General features: G+C 48.4%; 1 long non-coding RNA gene across 1 annotated transcript in view; it reads left to right on the top strand.

Moving 5' to 3' along the window:
- Positions 1 to 26,229, top strand: part of LOC125631665 (uncharacterized) — a 67,546-nt gene extending 41,317 nt beyond the window's left edge. The window contains exon 3 of the long non-coding RNA XR_007355006.2: positions 25,502 to 26,229. This is a non-coding gene — a long non-coding RNA (uncharacterized LOC125631665). The remainder of the gene's footprint in view (positions 1 to 25,501) is intronic.
- The last annotated feature ends 806 nt before the right edge of the window (positions 26,230 to 27,035 follow it).

Here is a 27,035-nt window from a genome sequence, read left to right as displayed (position 1 = left end):
GAAGAGCAACTACAAGGATTAAGCACTAAGAATAGCTTTCTTGAGGTCCAGCTTAAAGGTTACAAGCAAAACAAAAGCACGTGGGGTTAGCACAGAGGAGTCCACAAGCCTAATCGTGTCTTCCTAGACATTTTCTGTTCTACTTACATATCTGGGGTTTTAAATGAGTAGTTTCTAGGTATGATACCGAGGGTTTTTCATACCTGGCCCAAGCTTCTTACAGCATCGCTCTGTCCTGTCCACCTCTCCCTGGGAGAACAACAACAGACAGACACAAAGGGAGCCTTTGTTCAAGTTTAAAAAGTTCTAGCCTTCCCATTGGCTCTTTTGGCCAGGTGCCCACTCCCTTCCTTTTACCTATGCCTCGCAGTGAGACTTTTTGATCCTTTGCAGGTAGAGCAATTAGAGAACAGCTACTAAGAGGGATTTTATAGCGACTGGCTGGCTGGGTGTCCATAAAAGGGAGCTACCCCCCACCCCCTTCATTTATCACGGGGGGAAGGGTGTTGGACCCCGAGCTGGAATATCTCCACTGCTATTTTTAGACTCGTAGCACCAGCCTGAGTCAGTTGAGACTCTGCGGCTTGCTGTCGCAGGGGTGTTTTTGCTGTGTAGACGTACCCTTAGTCTCTCTGGCTGAGGTTCTGACTCCTCTGTGCTGGGTTAAAAGGACAGAGTGGCATAAAGGGGCACGAATAGTCCCAGATGAGGCTGGGATGTTACCCAGGGTTTTCAGAACCCAAAGCTGTGGTAACTTAACTGTTTCACTCCAGGCAGGGTCAGGAATAAATCAATGGGAACAGAGCGCTTCTGGCTGATGAAAGATTGATACAAGTCAGCGTGCTCTTATCTAAAGCTACTATTTATTAGAGTTAAGCACACACAGACATAAGCAATAGGTTTAGAACGTCCCAAGTAATTATCTAAAAATCTGAGATGGTATCGAGTAATTAGCAGCAGATTAACAATGGCCAGTTGCTCCCTCACTGGGGAGTATGGTGTCAGGAAAATGTGCCTCAGGATAGCTTCCAAGAACTGCACCAAAGTACACTCCATTATCTAGTCTTTTATAACTAATTTGTACAAAACACACGGCTCATAGAACAGGAGGACTCGTGGCACCTTAGAGACTAACAAATTTATTTGAGCATGAGCTTTCGTGAGCTACAGCTCACTTCATTGGATGCATTCAGTGGAAAATACAGTGGGGAGATTTATATACACAGAGAACATGAATCATACCATACACACTGTAACGAGAGTGACCACTTAAGGTGAGCTATTACCAGCAGGAGAGTGGGGGGAGGGGGAAAATCTTTTGACCTCTTTTGTCACTCGATTACAGACCTAAAAGTGGCAATTCTTCAACAAAAAAACTTCAAAAACAGACTCGAAGGAGAGACTGCTGAATTGGAATTAATTTGCAAACTGGATACAATTAACTTAGACTTGAATAGAGACTGGGAGTGGATGGGTCATTACACAAAGTAAAACTATTTCCCCATGTTTATCCCCCTCCTCCCCCCCAACCGTTCCTCAGACGTTCTTGTCAACGGCTGGAAATGACCCAACTTGATTATCACTACAAAAGGTTTTCTCTTCCTCCCCCCCACCCCCACTCTCCTGCTGGTAATATCTCACCTTAAGTGATCACTCTGGTTACAGTGTGTATAGTAACACCCATTGTTTCCTGTTCTCTGTGTATATAAATCTCCCCACTGTATTTTCCACGGTATGCATCCGATGAAGTGAGCTGTAGCTCACGAAAGCTTATGCTCAAATAAATTTGTTGGTCTCTAAGGTGCCACAAGTCCTCCTTTTCATTTTGCGAATACAGACTAACACGGCTGCTACTCTGAAACACGGCTTATAGTGACCCCTGCTGGGTCAGGACTTCTCCTCACTTCAGTCAACTGCTTAGCAACAAAACTTGCCTAACAATCTCAGCCATAATAAATTTCTGTATCAAAGGCGCCCAAACTCAAGGTCTCCATCCACTTATTTTCTTTCAGCCTCATAATTTGCTGATGCTTTTCTCCCCTCCTCCCATTCTGATGAGCAGAAACTGCCAGCCTGCCACTAGTATTTGACCTTGCCTCCAAAAGCCCTGCTGGTCCAAATTAACCCTTAACGGTGCGGTGTTCCGTTTTATTAATTCATGGTGGCTGACTGCACACAATAGGGCTGCAATGAGCTTACTCCCATTCTGGGGTAAGGCACCACTCAAACCCAGGGTAACAGGGGGAGGATTCTGCCAGTCCAGCACCCTGGAAGACAGCTGTACGGAGCGTCTGGCAGGCGGGTGCGCCGGGGTGGAGGTGCGGCACATAACCCTGCAAAGCCTGACATAAGATATACACGGGGCAGCTCAGGATTCGGGAGTTCGAAGTGAGCTTAAAACCACCCTACCTCCTACCCCTCTCCCGCTGGGCTCTGAGTTTTGTGCTCTGCCTCCATTCCCCCACCCCTAGCAGAGGGTAATCACACTTCTTCTGTCCACTTACAGCACCGGTGCTTTCAGTGCTACCCCAGCTTGTACATCTGTATTTGCTGCTTGGAAGGTTAAATGATGCTAGTTTATAAAACATCTTGTGCCAGCTTGTCACGGAGTCCCTGGGCGATGCTCTGGAATTGCTCCCTACGAAGCCAGGCAGGACTCTGGGGATGTCTCCTTTCTGTGAGCGGACTGTCTGCAGGACACACAGCTCACCCGGCTTCCACCTTCCTGGGTCTGACCTCGGAGCATTCAGCATCCTCTGCCCCTCCCTGCGCTTCCCACAGCCAGTCCACCCAGGCGGGGTCCTGGGGAAGCCAGAGGGTCCTGCACCCCAATTTCGCAGTCGGACGTGACTCTTAGCCAGCCAGTAAAATAGAGGTTTATTAGACAACAGGAACATGATCTAAAACAGAGCTTGTAGGTGCAGAAAACAGGACCCCTCAGCTGGGTCCATTTTGGGGGGCAGTGAGCCAGACAACCATGTCTGCACTTCACTCCATGTCTCCAGCCAGCCCCAAACTGACTCCCCCTCCAGCCCCTCCTCCTCTGGGCTTTGTCCCTTTCCCGGGCCAGGAGGTCACCAGATTCCTTTGTTCTCCAACCCTTTAGCTCTCACCTTGCAGGGAGGAAGGGCCAGGCCATCAGTTGCCAGAAAACAGGGTGTCGACCATTCTCTGGGTCCAGACCCCTGCACACACCTGCCCCCTAGGGCTCTGCAATGATCATACACCCTTACCCCACCACCTAGATACTTAAGAACTGCCTAGGGGAAACTGAGGCACCCCCACACTATTCAGGGGAAACATTAAGAACAGTCCCACTTCGTCACACAGCTACTTGCCCTTGTACTGGCGTTCTGCATCCTGAATATGAAAATGAGATTTCTGCAGCGTGTCCTTAGCCACGGTAGCGAATGTTTGAATTCTGACCAGCCTCGTGCTGTACACCAGTGCCCATGGTGAAGGATACAAATTCCATTGTTAATGTAGATGTGCTGGCTGATGGGAAGCAATTTTCTCTGCAGTGGCTGTGCCTACAAGGAGATCAGCAGCACGGCCTTGCCATTCTCAGAGCGCCTGGATGTTGCCACATGCTTGGGGAAAACAACTTGTTCTCCTGTGTCACACACACATACTGGGCAGGTTCTCCGCCACCTCCAATCCAATATCCCCCGATGGCCCCAGGCACTAAAGTATGCGCTTAACATTAAGCACATGGGTAGTCCTGGGACAGCTCGCAGCCTTAAAGGGAAGCACAAGCTTAAGTGCTTTGCTGAATCAAGGCCCTTCCACCTGGGAAACTTTGCCTTTCAGAAACCCTTTTATCCCTATGTTTGGCACCCAGATCAGTAGCCCCCGCTGAAATCTCAGCCCCCATCTGTATTGGCCCAGTTTCACTGGCTGCACGAATGTCTAGGACGTGGGTTCAGGAGCAGACAGCTCCCTGTGGCAATCTGGGCCCATCACGTGGCCGCTCCACATATTGACCTTTCTTTGCCTGAGGAATCAAGGAATCCCCCAAATTCACATCTCTATGAGCCAAACGCACGTCCATCAGCTGGCCAATTAGTGGGGGAAATTATTCAAAGATTTTCGGTGGTGCAATTATTACGCGTATTACAATAGTTCCTAGGAGGTCCCACTCAGAACTGGCCCCCCATTGAGCTGGGCATTTCTCAGACACATAGTGACAGGTAGCCCTGTCCCAAAGAGCTTACAATGTAAGTAGGCGAGAGCGACACAGGATAGGAAGGAAAAGAAAGGGGTGAAGCAATTTGCCCAAGGTCACAGAGAAGGTCAGTGGCAGGAACAGAACCCAGGACACAGGACTAGGAGGCAGAAGACCCGTTCGCTGGGCAATGCAATTTCTACTCACCTCCTTTGCATCACCTCCCCTGGAATGCACTTTCTGGGAGCAATCAGGCAGGTAGAGTTTTGTCAACATGCGGATGTGAGCGGGAAATGAATTCCAGGCTCTTGCTGGAAGTCACTCTCAGCAAATTTGCGGATGATACTAAACTGGGAGGAGTGGTAGATACGCTGGAGGGGAGGGATAGGATACAGAAGGACCTAGACAAATTGGAGGATTGGGCCAAAAGAAATCTGATGAGGTTCAATAAGGATAAGTGCAGGGTCCTGCACTTAGGACGGAAGAACCCAATGCACAGCTACAGACTAGGGACCGAATGGCTAGGCAGCAGTTCTGCGGAAAAGGACCTAGGGGTGACAGTGGACGAGAAGCTGGATATGAGCCAGCAGTGTGCCCTTGTTGCCAAGAAGGCCAATGGCATTTTGGGATGTATAAGTAGGGGCATAGCGAGCAGATCGAGGGACGTGATCGTTCCCCTCTATTCGACATTGGTGAGGCCTCATCTGGAGTACTGTGTCCAGTTTTGGGCCCCACACTTCAAGAAGGATGTGGATAAATTGGAGAGAGTCCAGCGAAGGGCAACAAAAATGATTAGGGGTCTGGAACACATGAGTTATGAGGAGAGGCTGAGGGAGCTGGGATTGTTTAGCCTGCAGAAGAGAAGAATGAGGGGGGATTTGATAGCTGTTTTCAACTACCTGAAAGGGGGTTCCAAAGAGGATGGCTCTAGACTGTTCTCAATGGTATCAGATGACAGAACGAGGAGTAATGGTCTCAAGCTGCAGTGGGGGAGGTTTAGATTGGATATTAGGAAAAACTTTTTCACTATGAGGGTGGTGAAACACTGGAATGCGTTACCTAGGGAGGTGGTAGAATCTCCTTCCTTAGAGGTTTTTAAGGTCAGGCTTGACAAAGCCCTGGCTGGGATGATTTAACTGGGAATTGGTCCTGCTTTGAGCAGGGGGTTGGACTAGATGACCTTCTGGGGTCCCTTCCAACCCTTATATTCTATGATTCTATGATTCACACTGGGTGAAATTCACCCCTGTGCAGGGAAGAGTTTCTGCTCTAGTGAGGCAGATGAACACAACTCTTGGTGAGGCAAATGCAACAACAAGCAGCTACAAGGGGCCAGCGGGAGCTCCCCCCATTGATTGGCACCCATGCTAGTTTGCCTGCAGCCTGGCTGTTTGCCAAGGAAAGGCCCCCTCCCAGCCTTGCTCACGCGGTTTGTCCGCAACCCTCCCACACTAAGCGATTAACCAAAGCCAAATAGTCTCAAGAAAAAAGGGCAGCAGGCCCTTTCCAGATGAATGAGACAATCACTGGCCGGCTTTCTGCACGGAGAACAGCATGGTGAGGTCATGCTAAGTATTCTCCTCCCTCTCCTCTTCAGTCTCCTGTTCTCCCTCGTCCATCCGTCTCCTGCTCCCATTTTGCCCCTTGCCAATGGAACAGCCACCATCTTGGGAGTGTAGTACCGACCTCCAGGGCCAGGCAGTGTAGCTGAGGGTGGTTACAGACCCGTATCCTCTGTGGATCAGACACATAACACACACTCACTGACTGCTGGGTTGCACATGACCTCTCCTCCCCAGATACCCCAACCCCATCTGTGTCATCCTGGGAAGAGACAATAGCCTGGGACACACTTTTCAGGAGGGGAGCACTCCGCCTTTGGCCTTGCTTGCTTTTCCCAGACGGTGCGCAAGCTAGCAGTACAGGGCCCATGACACACAGCTGAGCAAGTCCGAGTCCATCCACTAGAGGGCAGTGGCAACACAGTACAGTAGCCAGTTCATTTACAGCAGACAGCCAGCAGACAGACAACAATTAACACTGAGAGCCACAGACACACTCTATTTTCCAGTGGCAGCCTCTGCTACCAGTAACACCCAGCCCGGAGGTCTCACAGGGGCTTTGGAGCTGGACTGCCACTAGTTAGGAGAGAAATAGGAGGCCGCCAAAGCTTCATATAGAAATGTGATGTGCATGCCAACACCACACACACTGCTGAGCTCTTGACCTCACCCTCTGCCCTGGACAGCCCCAGCCCCCTGGGAGCTCGAAACGAAGCGACGTTACCCCGAGGGGAGTGATGCACACATAGACAACCATGCACACAAGGACCCAGGATGTGCACAGCCAAACACACACAGGGACCCAGCCAGCAGCTTCTTTAGCTTCTCCGAGGAGCCAGCGCTTTGTTGCAAGAGACAGATCATGAATGTCTTTCCCCAGCAGGTGGGGCAGTTACACGTGGCTCCTCTTTCTACGCAGAAATATTCCTGCAGGTGTACGGAATACACAGGTCCTGGATTTTAACACAGCTCTGCTAGGGGGAAGCCTCCGGGTAGCCAAAATCTCACTCTACACTCATGTTTTGGCCTGTAGCAACAGTGATCGCTGAACATGGTGCATTCCAACACTGGACTCAGAAGAGGGCTTTCCCTAAGAGTGGGGTTAAAAAAAACCCCAGAACTGGTCAAAATTCTCTAAATCCTTCCTTGAATTTTTTTTTTCAAAAAACATTTTTATTTTTGCCGTAAAGGAAATTTCTGTGGGAAACATCCACTTTCTGTGAAGCTTTTTGGTTGCCAAACCCTGTGGATGGATGGGAGGGGAATTAGGGGTTTGTTTTTTCAACCAAAACCTCCACATTTTTGCCGGGGGAAAAAAAATGTGGCAAAAAGAAAAACTTCAGTTTTTATCAAAATTTGTTACAGGAACAAAAATCCTTCCCCGCCATTTCTACTTTAAAACTACCCACTGAGGAAGCCAGCATGTGAGGTTTATAGCACGATTAGTCCAGCGCTGTTCTCAAAACCTAAATCAATCCCTAGGGGATCAGGGAAACTATGTTTCCAATCTATGATTAGGACAGTTTTAATGATAGTGTGGACACAATATGAAAGAACTCCATCCTCTTTTATATCTGTGGCCCAATCACCATAGTGCCTCACACTCATTAAGAGGAAGGATAGGCCAATGGTTATGGTACCAGCTTATGAGTTGGGAAACCCACGTACAATTCCTTGCTCTGCCACAAACTTTCTGTGTGACCTTGGGCACATCACTTAGCCGCTCTGTGCTCCGTTCTGTTCAATGGGGACAAGGGCATGCTGTGAGGATTAATATGGTGCAATGATTTATGAAGTAATGGGGCCATAAGTACACAAAAGAGAGAGGATAGTGTATTTACCCTTGCAATATACCTGTCTTATTAGGCCCATTGTACAGAGAAGAAACTGAAACACAGGGTACATTAAGTACCTTTCCTAAGGACAAAAAGGAAATCTGTAGTAGAGCTGGGAATTGAACCCAGGTCTCCTAAGGATTAGGCGAATGCCTTAACCACAAGATCATCCATTATTCAAAAGAAAATGCCCTCAGCTGCAGAGGACATGACTGGGGAGGTGGAAGTGCCTGAGGGCAAGGAAGACATGCCCGAGCTAGTACACTAAAACTTGCAGTGCCATGGCACAGGTGGCAGGATGGGCTATCTGCCCCAAGTACAACCTCATCTAAGACCCTAGATACAGTCTTGGGCGGCTAGTCCATCCCACTACCATGGCAAGGGGGCTATTTTTAGCATAGAATCGTAGGACTGGAAGGGACCTCAAGAGGTCATCTAGTCCTGTCCCCTGTACTCAAGGCAGGACTAAATATTATCTAGACCATCCCTGGCAGGTGTTTGTCCAACTTGCTCTTAAAAACCTCCAATGATGGAGATTCCACGACCGCCCTAGGTAACTTATTCCAGTGCTTTACCACCCTGACAGTTAGGAAGTTTTTCCTAATGTCCAACCTAAACCACCCTTGCTGCAATTTAAGCCTATTGCTTCTTGTCCTAACCTCAGAGGTTAAGGAGAACAATTTTACTCTCTCCTCCTTGTAACAACTTTTTATGTACTTAAAAACTGTTATGTCTCCTCTCAGTCTTCTCTTCTCCAGACTAAACAAACCCAGTTTTTTCAATCTTCCCTCATAGGTCATGTTTTCTAGACCTTGAATCATTTTTCTTGCTCTTCTCTGGACTTTCTCCAATTTGTCCACATCTTTCCTGAAATGTGGCATCCAGAACTGGACACAATACTCTACCTACATGCCTCCAGCTTTCATCCAGACCACACAACACGATCCATTGTCTACAGCCAAGTTCTACGATACAACCGCATTTGCTCCAACCCTCAGACAGAGACAAACACCTACAAGATCTCTATCAATCATTCTTACAACTACAATACCCACCTGCTGAAGTGAAGAAACAGACTGGCAGAGCCAGAAGAGTACCCAGAAGTCACCTACTACAGGACAGGCCCAACAAAGAAAATAACAGAACGCCACTAGCCATCACCTTCAGCCCCCAACTAAAACCTCTCCAACACATCATCAAGGATGTATAACCTATCCTGAAGGACGACCCATCACTCTCACAGATCTTGGGAGACAGGCCAGGCCTTGCTTACAGACAGCCCCCCAGCCTGAAGCAAATACTCACCAGCAACCACACACCACACAACAGAACCACTAACCCAGGAACCTAGCCTTGCAACAAAGCCCGTTGCCAACTGTGTCCACATATCTGTTCAGGGGACACCATCATAGGGCCTAATCACATCAGCCACACTATCAAAGGCTCATTCACCTGCACATCTACCAATGTGATATATGCCCTCATGTGCCAGCAATGCCCCTCTGCCATGTACATTGGTCAAACTGGACAGTCTCTACGTAAAAGAATAAATGGACACAAATCAGACGTCAAGAATTATAACATTCAAAAACCAGTCGGAGAACACTTCAATCTCTTTGGTCACTCGATTACAGACCTAAAAGTGGCAATTCTTCAGCAAAAAAACTTCAAAAACAGACTCCAACGAGAGACTGCTGAATTGGAATTAATTTGCAAACTGGATACAATTAACTTAGGCTTGAATAGAGACTGGAAGTGGATGGGTCATTACACAAAATAAAACTATTTCCCCATGTTTATTCCACCCCCACCGTTCCTCAGACGTTCTTGTCAACTGCTGGAAATGGCCCACCTTAATTATCACTACAAAAGGTCCCCCCGCTCCCCCACCCTCTGTTCTCCTGCTGGTAATAGCTCACCTTAAGTGATCACGCTCGTTACAGGGTGTATGGTAACACCCATTGTTTCATGTTCTCTGTGTATATAAATCTCCCCACTGTATTTTCCACTGAATGCATCCGATGAAGTGAGCTGAAGCTCACGAAAGCTTATGCTCAGATAAATTTGTTAGTCTCTAAGGTGCCACAAGTCCTCCTTTTCTTTTTGCGAATACAGACTAACATGGCTGCTACTCTGAAATACTCTAGTTGAGGCCTAATCAGCATGGAGTAGAGCGGAAGAATTACTTATCGTGTCTTGCTTACAACACTCTGCTAATACTTCCCAGAATGATGTCCACTTTTAATTTGCAACAGTGTTACACTGTTGACTCATATTAAGCCTGTGATTCACTCTGACCCCCAGATCCCCTTCCGCAGGACTCCTTCCTAGGCAGTCATTTCCCATTTGGTATGTGTGCGACTGATTGTTCCTTCCTAAGGGGAGTACTTTGCATTTGTCCTTATTGAATTTCATCCTATTTACTTCAGACCATTTCTCCAGTTTGTCCAGATCATTTTGAATTTTAATCCTATCCGCCAAAGCACTTGCAACCCCCCCCCCCCCCAGCTTGGTATCGTCTGCAGACTTTATAAGTGTATTCTCTATGCCATTATCTAAATCATTGATGAAGATATTGAACAGAACTGGACCCAGAACAGATCCCTGCATGCTAGCATCAATCACAGCTAGTGCACACGTCTACCGGAGCTGGAAATTACACTGCCAGCTCCCGTGGAGACGTCTCCTGTGAAAGGAGGGAGAACCCAGACCATCCGAGGGGCCCTGTGGAGCAACAGTAAATAACATGTTGGGTGTTTTATTGCTCTTTATCCTCAGCAGGTAATTAACACATTCGGGAGTTTGAGGAACAAGAGGCTTTGCAACCCTTGGAGGAAGCTGCTAATGAAAAGATCCTTTCACCAGATAGTAAAGGAAATTAAAACAAAACTCACCAGGAGGCAGGGGCTGCTAACCAGCTTGCATTTAATAATGGAAAGCCACCAGTCTGAGCACCAGAGCGCCACAGGGAGGGAACAATTCACTTCAGCCCTCTTGATTCATTTCTCACCTTTTGCCTCAAGCAGCCACTCTGACTGCTTGATAAATATGACTCCTTTCCTTAGGAGCAGAAATTAGAGGGCAGCATGCAGCCAGTGACAGCTGAAGCATTCGCCTTCCACCTTGTGTTTTATGTACCAGGAGTAGTTCCCAACGCAACCGTGGCTGGGTGTGGTTCTCTTTTGGGTCCTCCTCCCTGCAGCCCTGGCTGTTTTTGGATCCCGGATGTAATGGGAATTGGAAGGCCAAGCCCTCAGACAGCTGAGCAGCTGGATAGCTCAGTGGTTTGAGCATTGGCCTATTAAACCCAGAGTTGCGAGTTCAGTCTTTGAGGTGGGCCTGGTCCTTGAGGTGGGGATTGGTCCTGCTTTGAGCAGGGGGTTGGACTAGATGCCCTCCTGAGGTCCCTTCCAACCCTGATATTCTATGAAAGGTACTTATAGGGTGTGTCTACACTTCATGCTAAGCCCAGGCTCTGACTCCAGTTTGAGCCCAAGCCCCACTTCCAACCACACACAACTCAGTTGGACTTGGGTCAGCAAGCACTCGGGACCCACATCGTAGGACCCTGCGAGGGGGTTGGGTCAGAGCCTAAGTCCAGCAGAGACGTGGAATGATTCCAAGAATATCCCTATGCCAGAAGGTGAGGGCCTTTCTGGTATCTAGTAGTGAATTTCAGCTGGCCTGACCAATTCAGTGCATCCCAACTCACTATGGTTATAATCTGTATGTAAAAGGTGTCATGTAATGTGTCATTGGAAAACGAATCACTCGCTGATCATTAATTTTCTTCCATGATGTATGCAAGGTCAACACACAAAGGATTGGACGGATAGGCTGGAATGATGAGGAATCCAGGCATGTCAGCAGAGCTGCTAAACAAGTGTTTTCCAGACAAAGAACGGTGGTTCTGCTTGCTTGAATGTGTCTCCCATGTAAACTGAGCAAGGCGGGACCAAAGCCAAAGAAAAGTCCATTTGCATGGCAGGCAAGCAAAGCCATCAGGAGAGCAAGTGGGGAAAAAGCGATCACTTAAACAGCTCAGCGGGGGATGGAGACACCCCGGGAAGTCTTCCTGCCTCTTGGAGCAGAATCAAGGAACTTGGAGAGAGAGACGTTTAAAAGGTTTGCTGGGCTACAAAGAGCGTCGCAGAGAACCCCTAAGTTATCCTTCACCTGAGGAGACAAGGAAAACCAGCACCTCGGACTCTGAAGGGATCCGGACTAAGAGCTAGTCTGGAAAAGCAAGATCGGTGAGAAACGCCCTTGAACAAAGGCTGTAGCTTGTTATGTTAGGTCTTAGCCATTAGAAAGTGTATTTTTACTTTGGTTCATTGGTAACTCTTCCTATCCTTGTCCCTCATACTTGAACTCACTTAAAACCTCTCTCTTTGTCATTAAATACACTCGTTTTACTTTGGATCTAAACCGCCCAGTGCTGCGATTGAACTGAAGGGATTGGTAGCTCCTGTCAAGATAACAAGCTGTCATTTCTGCCTCTTTAACAGGGCTGCAGACTTAAGGACGTCAAGGAATGTTTGAGGCCACTGCAGGGAGACAGTTTGGGGAAAACTGCAGACTGGAGTCGCTCGGCACACAGTAAGTGGACCGCGGAAGCCCTGCATGCTTGTCTGCTGGCTGCTGGTGTCCGGGCTGTGAGCCACGCACTGAAGACACCCAGAGTTGCAGGGCAGCTGGTGACACAACCCTTCACTGCACCCCAAAAGTCACAGCGGGACCGACACCCCGCGTGCTGATTTCCCTGAGGTTTACACTTTACACCCTCAGACACTAGTTGTAAGCGATTCTCAAGTCCAAAGGTTGGGATCAGTCGAGGGAAGGTGGCAATCGGTTGTTTGCAGTTTGTTTATTTTGGGTGCAGGACACAGACTGGAAGCAGGGGCAAGCCCAAGCAAGGAAACATATGCTAAATTTAATACGAAACAGTGAGGCCACATTGTTCGCATAACTCCTCTGTTTCCCCTGAGGAAAAGCCAGCTGAGACGAGAACTTTTCTCATAGAATCTGACCCGCGAGAGGAAGAACGAATGAGTTCACAGAAATTCGCAGAGGGCACCGGGGCTGCAGCGGTGGGAAGAGCCAGCCCTGCCCTGCTCACCACTGAGCCAAGAATGGATGCAGCTGGGGAGGGAATAACTGCAGCTAGAAAACCCTTCAGTTCACGCAGGAGCTAGAAGAGAGAAGCAATGCTAATATGAGTGCAAAATCTGGGAACCAAAGAAGGAAAACAGACACCCCCCTTGAAAAGCCTCTCCGCTGGGACAAGCCAGGCGCTGCACATAAAGAATCAGACTGTAGCTAGGGAACTTTTGAAAAGGTTTGAGCGCGATGTACAGTTCTAGAAAATAGGACAGCCCCTAGCTCACACTCAGGCCCGACCCTGGCATTTTGCAGCATGGCCACCACCCAAGCCGAAGACGCACATCAGAAGGTCTACACAGTGCAGTAGAGATGCCCAAGCACGGCCGTGAGACCCGGCTCCGGCCACTGTAAGCCCGGGTTTGCAATGCAGTGTGGACGCTCAAGCACGGGCTTGAAAGCAGCAAGTCCCCAAGCCCAGGTCCCTCAGACTGGGGTTTACAGAGCAGTGTAGACATCCACTTAGCACGTCCAAGGAGCCCTCAGCACATCCTAGGGTCAGGCCTCTTAAAGGGGCCTCTGTGGAATCACTAGATGTCTGCACAGGGAAGGAAAAATTCAGGCAGTCCCACCTGTATCTGGAAGGGAAGCTGTGTATGCAGGGCCGGGAGGGATGAGGAGATACTGGTCTTCTGTAGACCTACCAGATTAACAGTGAGGGTGTGTAACTAGGTGGCCTGCCCCTTTAAGGGCCAGAAGCCGTGGGCTAGTCAGCCCTGTTGTATTAGCCCCACTACCCCTGTGGCTGAACAAAGAGGCTAGATCACACAGGGTGGGTGACCAGGACTTAGGGTCCTGGTGGAAGCCCCCTGATGCAGTGGCTGTGAAAGCTAATGGGGGGAGGGATAGCTCAGTGGTTTGAGAATTGGCCTGCTAAACCCAGGGTTGTGAGTTCAATCCTTGAAGGGGCCATTTGGGATCAGGGCAAAAATTGGGGATTGGTCCTGCTCTGAGCAGGGGGTTGGACTAGATGATCTCCTGAGGTCCCTTCCAACCCTGGTATTCTATGATTCTATGAATGCAATCCCTTGGATGGGTAAGGAGGGGACTACCAAGGGCAGGGAGGGGATATTGCCTCTGTATCCAGAACGCGTGAGAGACCATCACTGGGCGCTGTGTCCAGTGCTGGGGACCACATTTCACGGAGGATGTTGAAGACCTGGCAGGAGTTCAGAAAAGAGCCACAAGAATGAATCAAGGTTCTGGAAAACCTGCCTTCTAGTGAGAGACTAAAGCACCCCAATCTATTTCCTTTGTCCAAGAGGATATTAAAAAGCGACTCAACCAGGGCCTATAAGTCCTTATATAGTGTCAGATTTCCAAGGGCAGATGGCTCTTCAGTCTATCAGACAAAGGAATAATGCTGCGGGGAGACAAATTCCGATGAGAAAGGATGCGCCCTATATTTAATAATGATGGTAGTTAACCAGTGGATCAACTTTGGGATGGGATGGGGTCTTCATGGAGTCTTTAAAAGAAGACTGGATACAGCACTGCTAGCTCTCATGCCTTTACCGCAGATCTCATAATAATCGACGTTGTTCTTTAAGCTCCAGCTCCTGAATTCGTGCGGTTACATGAGAGCCTCAGCTTTCATTGTTTTATAAATAAGTGTCTAGCCCTCACTGATGCCCTCAAAGCTTGAAAACATGAGCCCAAAAAGCTCAAAAACCAGAACAAAAAAGAACCCAACATGTGATACTTTTTAAAATCTCATGACCGGTCAGCCCACCACCAAATGATTTTGAACGCTTGGGGTTGACAAGCCTGTAGATGTCTTTCTAATAAGATATACTCTAGGTTAGCCAGACCGTGGGGATGGGACAGAGGAATCACCAGGCGAGGTTCATGGCCTACGCTACACAGCAGTACAGGCTAGAGGATCATAATGAACCGCTCTAGCCTTGAAAATCGTTGAGTCTCTCTGGAGTCTTGGCAGGTGCGTAGGTACCAATAATTTAATAATGGGCTCTTCAAAGGAGCAGAGAAAGGCCTAACATGATCCAGTGGCTGGAAGCTGAAGCTAGACAAATGCCGACTGGAAATGAGGCATACATTTTTAAAGGTGAAAGTAATTAATCACTGGAACAAGTTACCAAGAGTCGTGGTGGATTCTCCATCACTGACAGTTTTTAAACCAAGACAGGCTGGTTTTCTAAAGGCTCTGCTCTGGGAGTTATTTGGGGGCAGGTCTCTGTCCTGTGCTATGCAGGGGGTCAGACTGGATCATCACAGTGGCCCCTGCTGGCCTTGGGATCTATGAACCTATCTGTCAAGGTACCGATAGGGCCTTCCTCATTGCAGCATCACAATCCATCCATCCCAGGTATTTGGCGGATGAGCCAGTCAGGATGAGAGAAGGAAGCCGCACCCCTTGAGATGTCAGCTCCACATGGGCTTGCCACCTGGGCTTCAGTGAAATTCTCTGCTGTTCTGTGCTGCCGGCCCTGCCTTATGCCTGCCTCAGGCGGTTCACTGTAGGTCTACACGAGCGGTCAGGCTTGATAAAAAACCTCTGCAACTTCGTGTGTGCAAGGAGCCTCTCCCAGCTTTGCCCCGATTCCAGCGGCTTACCTGCAGGTCACCCCCTTCCAGCGACTACCTACCGCCCAGACAAGCCCGTGTGACGCAGACACATGTTCAGGCCTCTGTTGTCTTCTAGAACCCCCAGCAGCAGAGGCGATCGGCTACCCTAGAAAGGACCGTCCCTCCTTCCTTGGCACTTTGCCAGCCCAATGTTCATTCACGAACACGGGGTTCATGATCTGCCGGGGTGTCGCTGATCCAGAGGCCCTTCCATTTCAATGGGGAGTCCATCAGAGAATGGCAAGATTAAACCCCCTTCCCTGGCATCAAATGTAAAAGTCTCTGTATATAGCCTGCCTAATTAATCAGAACCAATTTCCATCTGCAATATCCCAGCCATTGCCCCCAACTTCTCTTGAGCTGTCAGAGACATATGGATAGAAAGGAACGCAAAATGCAACCCACTGAGCCCTGCATTCCTCTGGCTCGGATTGGAACTCTTCACAGCAATTGGCCTCAGGATGTCACAGCACAGAGAAATGAATTTCACAGAGGTTTGTGATTAAGACACATTCTTTCAAGGCTAGACTGGACATTTCATTTCATTTCACAACCTGTATCTGTGTTTGAGATGAATATGGGAAAACACAGTTAGAGACAAGGATCAGGCCAAAAGAGCTAACGTCTATGTCTCCCTAAGACACTGGGCCCGGTTCCCATCTTATTGACCCAGAAAAGATCCTTTGGCCCAGACTCTTCTGCCACGATGTAGCTTCTTTACGCCACTCCGGCATTTCACTGAAGAACCAGTAGAGTCCCTAGCTGAAATAGAACCATGAGAATAACTCACTAATATGCCCTGGCTATTCTCAGCTGGCATATTGGCCCTGGGGACCATAGTCAGCAAATGTAATTTAGAGCAGCCTTGAGGCTGCTCTGAACTATGCCAAAAGAATCCCAGAACAGGCCCCAATGTCACGGAGTCGCAATTGACGCCTTTGCAGCCTGCGCTGGGCACAGCGCTAATCTAGGCTTTTGATTCCAGTGGAGTTACTCCTGATTTACACCTAGTGTAAGAATCAAAAGCAGACTCAGGCCCTATTAATCTGACATCGTGGAGCAGGAGAATGTAATTAAGCTACTGTCGATTCTTCTTGCTCAAGTGATTATGAAATAAGCACAGCCTGCCACCCCCTCTGCGTCTTGGCTTGAACTGTCAGTGGGAAAGGATCTCCTTGGTGTCTCTGGCCACATTCCCTGCCTGCAGCTGAACGAGTTTATACACCGAAAACCACTGGGGATCAGCTCCGCTGATGGCAAGACCCACTGACAGCCGCTGGCTCAGTGCTAGCAGGGCAGCTCTCAGATTTTCAGAGGTGTTGGGATATAGATATTCAGGCCTGTCTGTAAAGGCCTAGACTCTAAGAATTTAGGTGTATTCTTATCACTTGGCTAGTGATAGAGGTATAAAAGAAAGAATCAAAATCACTGTCTGCTGGTGTAAGGGCCTTCTCTTACTGTGACAGTCTGAGGCCCTGTTCTTAGGCTCAGGCCTTTGGCTAAGCAACAGAGGCAGCCATAAGCTGGGAAGCGACCGGTCACATCCTCACATCCCAAACTAGTCACACTGAAATAAGGTGCTATTCGGCTGTTAGGAATACAATCCTGTCCTGATAGTTCCTATCACCTCCAGAGAAAGGGAAGTGCCTAGAAAATGTAAAAGGAAACTTAGTTTGATAGCATCCTGTCTGGCAAGAACTCACTTATCAATAGCTGGGATGTGAAATCCTCGCTTCTGTGTTGTCTTGTCATTGTAGTTCCCACTTTGCTATTGTTTGTCTGTATAATCTCTGTCTGGTTCTGTGATTGTTCCTGTCTGCTGTATAATTAATTTTGCTGGGTGTAAACTAATTAAGGTGGTGGGATATAATTGGACAATATGTTAGGATTGGTTAGTTAAATTTCAGGAAAATGATTGGTTAAGGTATAGCTAAGCAGAACTCAAGTTTTACTATATAATCTGTAGTCAATGAGGAAGTGAGTGGGTGTGGGTGGGGGTGGGCATGGGCATGTGGGTGAGGGAAATGGGAGCAGGGAATGGGGGTAAGAAAATTGGAATCATGTTTTGCTAAAGGGGGAAATGGGAACAGGGAATGGGAGTAAGGAAGTTGGAATCATGTTTGGCTAAGGGCAGGAATGGGAACAGGGACACAGGTGTAAGGCTCTGTGGTGTCAGAGCTGAGAAGGAGGATACTAAGGAAGGAAACTGGAATCATGCTTGCTGGAAGTTCACCCCAGTAAACATCGAATTGTTTGCACCTTTGGACTTCGGGTATTGTTGCTCTCTGTTCATGCGAGAAGGACCAGGGAAGTAAGTGGGTGAAGGAATAAGCCCCCTAACAAGAGGTTCCCCAGTGTGACGAGGGTAACATGTAGGGTTGCCAGTCAGATAACATGGGCCAGTGTAACGCTACCTGCAGTGACTCGAGTGTGGGTACCATCCTCAGGGCAGGCTGCTAAGAACCAGGGCACAAACCCCAAACTGGCTGTGAGTTCTGTATTTAGCTTTCAGCAACCAGTTATCAAGTGTAAATTCCTCAGGCGATATAACAGCCTTACCATGGAGTCACAGACTTCTCTGGTCTGTCTCGTCACCCAGGTGAGCCTCCTTTATGATAGATGGTCCCTAACACCAAGGATCATATTCAGGTTACTCCCAGTCCCAAAGGGCCAGTCACGTACCCCAGATCAATTTTACCTTGGATCTCACACCAAAGACAACGCTGGTAGCCAATCCTATAATAAACTGTCCCTCCCTGTCCCAACTCCCACACTCCCATCCCGCTTACTGCATCCCTCCCCGTCTCAACCCCTGCACCCCTATCCTCCTCACTGCATCCCATCCCATCCCACCCCCTGCACCCCCATCCCCCTCACTGCATCCCTTCCTGCCCCAACCACCGCACCCCCATCCCCCCATCACTGCATCACTCCCTGTCTCATCCCTGGCACCTCCATCCCCTTCACTGCATCCCTCCCCCATCCCATACTGTCCTGCCCCCCCTCACCTACCCATCCCAGCCCTGTACCCCTGACAGTGCCCTCCCACCCATCCTCTCCACCTCCCAGAACCACCACCCCCATGTCCCTCACCCGCCACACCCCTGCACCCCATTCACCTCCATACACTGCTGCTCTCCCGTATTTCCCTGTGCACCCCGTGCACCCCTATCCTCATGCACCTGTAGCCTTCTGCCTCCTCCTGCATCCCCATCCGTCCCACATACCCCCCACACCTTCCTCTCTCCTTCACTGCCTCCTCTCACCCCCACCCTGCTCTTGTCCTTGGCCTCTTTCCCTCCCCGCCTCTCTCCTCCACCCCCCCGCTGCATCTTTTCCCCTCCAGCCCACCCTCCTCCCTTCCCAGCTGGGTGATTTAGGCAGCCCCTGGGAGAGTAGAGTCCTCCCAGGCACCATTATAATCAGAGAGAGAAAATAAAAAGGCAACAAAACTCAGCCAGCAGCCAGGACCCAGGCGAGCAGAGCCCCCCAGTGCCACGTAGCCAGCCTCCGGCCCCTTTGCTCTGGGACCCAACCTTCACGCCGGGCATGCTGCAGCCCCCTGGGCAAGGGGTCCGGGAGTATGGGAAGTCTCCTGCAGCTAGGGTGACCAAGCGACAGAGGGAGGGGGGATGGAGTGAGCAGGGGCGGTGACTAAGGGAAGGGGCCAGGGCGGGGCCTCAGGGAAGGGGCGGGGCAGGGCCGGGCAAGGATGTTAAGTTTTCTGGAATTAAAAAGTTGGCAACCCTCCCCTCCCTGTGCTCACGGCAATCAGCGGCTTCGCGCAGTGCAGGAAATGTGGGCGAGAAGGGGGAGGGGGCGTAACTGGGCGCGAAGAGGCGGGGTGGTATGGAGCGGGGGCGGGGCCTTGGAGGAAAGGGTGGAGTGGGGGCGGGGCCTGGGGCAGAGCTGGGGGCGAGCGCCCCCCCCCCGGCACTTTAGAAAGTAGACGAGTGTCAGGAGACAGTGTGGTCTAGTGGGTGCTGTACTGGCCTGGGAGTCAGGAGACCTGCAGTCTAGTCCCAGCTCTTGCTGTGTGACTTCAGACAAGTCATTTCCCTTCCCTCTGCGTCTGTTTCTCCTCCCACTCGTGTCAATTTCAACTGAGGCCCACAGCATTGCAAGGGCCACCGAGGCCCCAGTCAAAGTCAGGGCCCGGTTGGGCGAGGCACTGGGTGCCCACACCGTGAGGGACAGCCCTGGCCCAAACAGCTTGCCATCTCAACACGTGTAAGGAAAGTACCTTGCGCAGGTGGGGAACCGAGGCAGAGAGGAGCCAGAGACTGGGCTGCCTCAGTCAGCGTGGGAGCCAGGAAGAACCACGGGAGCCTCCCTAAAGAATCCCCTGCGTGTTCATTGCAGCTGCATGTGTCTCTTCTGCCCCACAGGGGACACTACTGTACCGGAAGCAACATGGCTGGTGTTAATTTTATAACCCATGCCTCATTCGGGGCAATTTTAACGCCTGGCCCTATAATGGATGTTCTGCAGGTTAAGTAGGTTTGGATCGTTAAGGAGCCGGGGCATTCAGGAGCCGCAATTCCAGCTCTGGGCTCTCCAGCAATCGGCTTCGAGAAGGAAGGGAAACTGAGATCTGACCTGATTTCAACACCCTTCTGCAGCTGACGACTACACCCCTGTTCGTCCCCTCCCCCACCCCCAGCATCTCCATCCGCAGCTCCGTGAGCTGCCTTGAAATCAGTCACTCGCTTGCATTGGAGACGTCCCCTGGCGCTTGAACGAGGGCTGCTGCCTTGTCATAACATACTTTTAATTGCACAGCAAATGCCCTGACACGTCCTCCAAGATTATTGTTGTTATTAAGCATTTGCATTCGGTGCCTTTTGGCCCAGAGCATCGTGCATATTTTAAGGCTCTGTTAGAAAAGGGTTTAATAAAAACACCTTTTAAGTATGCATATTTTATATATACACCATAATGCAGTGTGAGGCGCTGAGGCATGTGCGTGTGTGTATCACAACTATCCTCTCTGGGTCAGAACGGCAGGTAGTAGAGAGAGCCTGAAGCATGGACCTGGTGCAAGTCCTGAGGCCTGAACCAAAGTCAGCCAAAGTTATGTTATGAGTAACAGTCAGGCCCAGTCAAAAGCAGATGCTTGCCTGCAAGCCAGTGTCTGGTACACGAACTCGGCAACAGTATTGCTCACATTGCTAAAACACACTGACTATGTAAACACACCCCAGCAATCCACCACAAGAACACCCCAGCCTAGCACACGACAGGACGGTTTGACAAAAGTGATGAATAGTGATATCTTCTCTGAAACACCAGGAGGAAAAGCACAAAGACAGATGGTGAATAGGAATGTTTTGTCTGAAGCATCAGGAGGAAAGTACAAGAGGAGGTAAAAACCTGAAACGCATACGGTGATCTGTAAGTTGTGATCCCAGATTGTTTGTCTCAGTCTATAAATGTTGGAATACCTTGCTTTAACGCTTCGTCCAGCCTGGGGCAGTGGAAAGTCCCACCACTGACTGAGCTGCGTCCATTGTCACAGGCTTACATGTATTAAGAAGAACATGAGAACGGCCATACTGGGTCAGACCAAACGTCCATCTAGCCCAGTGTCCTGTCTACCGACAGTGGCCAAATGCCAGGTGCCCCAGAGGGAATGAACAGAACAGGGAATCATCCAGTGATCCATCCCATGTCACCCATTCCCAGCTTCTGGCAAACAGAGGCTAAGGACACCATCCCTGCCCATCCTGGCTAATAGCCATTGATGGACCTATCCTCCATGAACTTATCTAGTTCTTTTTTGAACCCTGTTATAGTCTTGGCTTTCACCACATCCTCCGGCAAAGAGTTCCACAGGTTGACTGTGTGTTGTGTGAAGAAATACTTCCTTTGGTTTGTTTTAAAACTACTGCCTATTAATGTCATTTGGTGACCCCTAGTTCTTGTGATATGAGGAGGAGTAAATAACACTTCCATATTTACCTTCTCCACACCAGTCATACTTTTATAGACCTCTATCATATCCCCCTCGAGTCATCTCTTTTCCAAGCAGAAAAGTCCCAGTCTTATTAATATTTTTAGAGATGGGGCGACCACATCTGCACGCACTATTCAAGGTGTGGGCGTACCATGGATTTATCTAGAGGCAATAGAATATTTTCTGTCTTATTATCGATCCCTTTCTTAATGATTCCCAGCATTCTGTTCGCTTTTTTGGCTGCCGCTGCGCATCGAGTGGATGTTTTCGGAGAACTCTCCACAGTGACTCCAAGATCTCTTTCTTGAGTGGGAGCAGCTCATTTAGACCCCATCATTTGATACGTATAGTTGGGATTATGTGCATTACTTTGCATTTATCAACATTGTGTTGCATTATCAACAGTTTTCAGAGTAACAGCCGTGTTAGTCTGTATTCGCAAAAAGAAAAGGAGTACTTGTGGCACCTTAGAGACTAACCAATTTATTTGAGCATGAGCTTTCGTGAGCTACAGCTCACTTCATCGGATGCATACCGTGGAAACTGCAGCAGACTTTATATATACACAGAGAATATGAAACAATACCTCCTCCCACCCCACTGTCCTGCTGGTAATAGCTTATCTAAAGTGATCATCAGGTGGGCCATTTCCAGCACAAATCCAGGTTTTCTCACCCTCCACCCCCCCCCCCACAAATTCACTCTCCTGCTGGAGGGTGAGAAAACCTGGATTTGTGCTGGAAATGGCCCACCTGATGATCACTTTAGATAAGCTATTACCAGCAGGACAGTGGGGTGGGAGGAGGTATTGTTTCATATTCTCTGTGTATATATAAAGTCTGCTGCAGTTTCCACGGTATGCATCCGATGAAGTGAGCTGTAGCTCACGAAAGCTCATGCTCAAATAAATTGGTTAGTCTCTAAGGTGCCACAAGTCCTCCTGTTCTTTTTGCAAAACAGACTAACACGGCTGTTACTCTGAAACCTGTTCCATCTTAGGGTTTTATAGTGCTGCCCATCACTGTCAATCCTGGGCTAGATAGTGGAGCAGCTGATACAGGACTCTATTAACGAAGAATTAAAGGAGGGAATGTAATTAATGCAAATCAACATGGTTTATAGAAAATAGCTCTTAGACTAACTCAATATATTTTTTGATGATATTACAAGTTTGGTTGATAAAGGTAATCGTGTGGATGTAATATATTTAGATTTCTGCACCGCGTTTGACTTGCTGTACCGCAAGACATTTTGATTTAAAAGCTAGAACGATATAAAATTAACATGGCACACATTAAATGGGTTAAAAACTTGCTAACCGATTGGTCTCAAAATGTAATTGTAATCAGGGAATCATCATCAAGCAAGCGTGTTTCCAGTGAGGGGTTCTTAGGGATTGGCTCTTGGCCCTACGCTATTTCACTTTTTTATCAATGACCTGAAAGAGAACATAAAATCCTCACTGATGAATATTGCAGGTGACACAAAAGTTGGGGAAGTGGGAAATAATAAAAAGGACAGGTCACTTATGCAGAGAGATCTGGACCGCTTGGTAAACTGGGCACAAGCAAACGATGTTTTTTGATACAGCTAAACATAAATGTATATATCTAGGAACAAAGCACGCAGGCCATACGTACAGGATGGGGGACTCTGTCCCGGGAAGCAGTGACTCTAAAAAAGATTTGGGGGTCGTGGTGGATAGTCAGCTCCCAGTGTGACTCTGTAGCCAAAAGAAATAATGTGAACCTGGGATAAATAAAGGGGCGAATCTCAAGTAGGAGTAGAGAGGTTATTTTACCTCTGTATTTGGCACTGATTCAACCGCTGCAGGAATACTGTGTCCAGTTCTGGTATCAACAATTCAAGAAGGATGTAGATAAATTGGAAAGGGTTCAGAGAAGAACCATGAAAATGGTTAAAGGATTAGAGAATATAGTGTCAGACTCAAAAATCTCAATCTATTTAACTTAACAAAGAGAAGGTTAAGGGGTGATTCTCCATGGGGAACAAGTATTTAACTGGGAATTGGTCCTGCTTCGAGCAGGGGGTTGGACTAGATGACCTTCTGGGGTCCCTTCCAACCCTGATATTCTATGATTCTATGATTCTATGATTTAAAAATGGGCTCTTCAGTCTAGCAGAGACGGGTCTAACTTCAACTTCTAGCCATTGGATTGAGTTAGAACTGTCTCACGCTTATTTCCAGTCTGAATTACACCTTATTTCCAGTCTGAATTTGTCTATCTGCAGTGTCGAGCCATTGGATCGAGTTAGATCTGTCTCACACTTATAAATTTACATCTTATTTCCAGTCTGAATTGGGCAATTTTAAATCAATGTTGGATGTTTTGCTAAGAGATCTGCCCTAGAAATTATTTTGGGGTCAGGTCTCTGGCCTATGTTATCCAGGAGGTCAGACTAGATGATTACCGCGGTCCCTTCTGGCCTTGGAGTCTATGAATCTATGAAAAACCATAGTATCTGGGCTCATGCTATGCTCCAAGCTCTGATATGTTATGCTCCTAAGTATGATGCAGATATATTGACCTGGCTCTGGACTCTAAGGCAAAACTCCCACTGAACCAGATCCTGCTTTCATTCCTTCTAGTTTAAATCTAAGGTTAACTCAGTTTAGGTCAAGCGTTATCTTGACATTACACCTCTGGACGGGTGATCAGTACCTGCCCTGATGGGACCTTTCGCCTGAGTAGATCTATACGTTGTGGAGACATCATGCATGATACCAGGGAGATCTGCATAGAGATGAGTGAAAGTTAAACAATGGCCAATCCCAGGTGTTTGCCTCCTATTTAACACAACTGCCATACACGACCGACCATGCACCACAACCTTAACTGTGCCCCCCGGCAATGCCAGCCCTGCAGCATCACCTGTACCCGCCCTCCTGCACATGATGCCTTACCATGCCAATCACCACGCTTCCTCTGCAGCTCATTTGAATGATCCAATTCTATTGGTGGCCCCTTCGTGTATGCCTCATGGGATGGAGGCTGTGCTCATCCAGACAGAGCTAGTGGGGGGCTGGGGAGTGGCTGTTCTCTGGGGCATGGCTCCCTCTCAGATGCACAGGCCCACCCCATTCCAAGTTTCATGCTGCCCAAGGGTTTGATCCAGCTCCACTGAAGTCAATGGAAAGACTCACGATAACTGCCATGGGAGTGGGATCAGGCCATGCCAATCTGCTGGAGGCAGTGGGGGCTCCTGCAGGGACTCTGCTGCCTTGGAACCTGCAGGGGTGGAGGGCAAGAATCACAGGGCTCCAGTGGGGATGTCTTTAATCTCCATGAGTTCCCTGGGAATCTAGGCACAAAGCAGGGGAATTGTGGATTTTAGGAGATTGATTCCCTGCCATTCCCAGCAGAGCAAACCTTGCTCCCTGACATCCCTTACCCCTGCTCAGCAGCAATAAGGAGCAATGGGCCCAGGGACATTAGAGGTGCATTTCTGTATCTTATCGCGGACACAGCAAATTGAGGATTTGTCCTGCCGGCTCCCGGTCTCCCTGAATTTCAGTCACTGGGAAAAGATACAAAAGATCTGAACATTAAAAGGGAAAAAAATGTAGGGAAAAGTCATCAGTTTAGTGCGTGTCTGAGAGCTTGCCACATGCAATCTTTAACAGATGTCCCAACCAGATGGCTTGCTGGCCATGGCAGTAGCTGGTCTCTTTCTAATATCGTCATTCCCCAAGCTCACTTTTTGATAGCTCTGTGATGATGGGGAGAGGTCTGCAGCAGCTTGGTTCTGAGTGTAGTGCAGAGATCACTCACCCATTACTGAAATGCAACCACCTCTGGGGTGGAACATTTCAGCCATGCTAAGAAGCACTTTTTAAGAGTAATAGCAAGGAATGATTTCTCCACTCAAAACTACAGCAGGAGTATCCCTTGCTAAGTGTATGCACTGTGCAGCAGACAATGGGGCTGTGATTTTGGTTGGGGAGTCTAGGTGATACTGTGATAAGTGAAGAAGAATGGCTGGGGCACATACCTAGCACTCAGGAGACCTGGATTCAATTTCCAGCTCAGACAAAGAGCTAGGCTTCAGGAGGAGTGGGTTCTAATCCTCAGTCTTCCCCTGACTGAACTTGTGTATGTTACTCAAAAGTATAATCTTTTGACTTTGAATGAATGCAGTCCCTTGGATAGAGCAGACAACGTGATTTTTTTTATAATGATCAGACAATAATATGCTCTTCCTTTTTCCTTTCTAGGTCCTCCACCCCTCCATGGCAAACACATGGCACCATGAACCATGGGGAATAGACCCACCCTCTGTAGGCAAAGAGAAAGAGAGTCCAAGATGGGCAGATAGGAGAGATGCTAGCTAAATTGAATCAGCAGATACAGTTCCAGAAGGACCAAAGGATAAGAACATAAGAACGGCCATGCTGGGTCAGACCAAAGGTCCATCTAGCCCAGTATCCTGTCTTCCAACAGTGGCTAGTGCCAGATGCACCAGAGGGAAATGAACAGAACAAGGCAAATATTGAGTGATCCATCCCCTGTCGTCCAGTCCCAGCTTCTGGCAATTGGAGGTTTAGGGATACCCAGAGCATGGGGTTGTGTCCTGACCATCTTGGCCAATGGCTATTGATGGACCTATCCTCCATGAGCTTATCTGATTCCTTTTTGAACTCAGTTATACTTTTGGCCTTCACAACATCCCCTGGCAATGAGTTCCACAGGTTGACTGTGTGTTGTATGATGAAGTACTTCCTTTTGTTTGTTTTAAACCTGCTGCCTATTAATTTCATTAGGTGTCCCCTAGTTCTTGTGCTAAGTGGTAAGTAGCAGTTCCCTATTCACTTTCTTCATACTAGTCATTATTTTATAGACCTCTATAATATCCCCCCTTTCTTGTCTCTTTTCCAAGCTGAAAAGTCCCAGTTTGTTCAATCTCTCCTCAGATGGAAGCTGTTCCCTACCCCAATCATTTTTGTTGCCCTTCTCTGTACGTTTTCCAATTCCAATATATCTTTTTTGAGATGGGGCAACCAGAACTGCATGCAATATTCAAGGTGTGGGAGTACCTTAGATTTATATAGTGACATTTTGATATTTTCTGTTTTATTATTTATCCCTTTCCTAATGGTTCCTAACATTCTGTTCACTTTTTTGGCAGCTGCTGCCCATTGAGCTGATGTTTTCGGAAAACTATCCACCACAAATCCAAGATCTCTTTCTTGAGCGGCAACTGCTCATTTAGACCCCGTCATTTTGTATGTAGAGTTGGGATGATGTTTTCCAATGGGCATTACTTTGCATTTATCAACACTGAACTTCATCTGCCATTTTGTTGCCCAGTCGCCCTGTTTAGTGAGATCCCTTTTGTGACTCTGGTCAGTCAGCTTACGACTTAACTATCTTGAGTAATTTTGTATCGTCCGCACATTTTGCACCTCACTGCTCACCCCTTTCCCAGACCATTTATGAATTTGTTTGTGATGCCGGCAGGCCAGGAGCTAGTTCATGCCAAGGTCCCCATATCTCGACTAGCCACTAGCAGAGACATACCTGGAACCTGTCTGGCTCACTTGTGGGTTGATATTGACAAAATAGGTATTAGAATTCTAAGAAAGTATTTAGTGTTTAGACTATCGAACGCTTGTGAGCTGCTGCCTGCTTTGATCCTACGTGTAATATCTGTGTTCCAGAGTGTAATATCATATCTGAGCTGTTGCACTTGTCTCTGGGACCCAGTGAATCACCGTGAAGGAGAGGGACATTAATTAGTGCAAAGAGCTG

Source organism: Caretta caretta, chromosome 1 (genome assembly GCF_965140235.1).
Source record: "Caretta caretta isolate rCarCar2 chromosome 1, rCarCar1.hap1, whole genome shotgun sequence".
NCBI lineage: Eukaryota > Metazoa > Chordata > Testudines > Cheloniidae > Caretta > Caretta caretta.
This window is presented reverse-complemented; position numbering and strand designations above follow the sequence as displayed.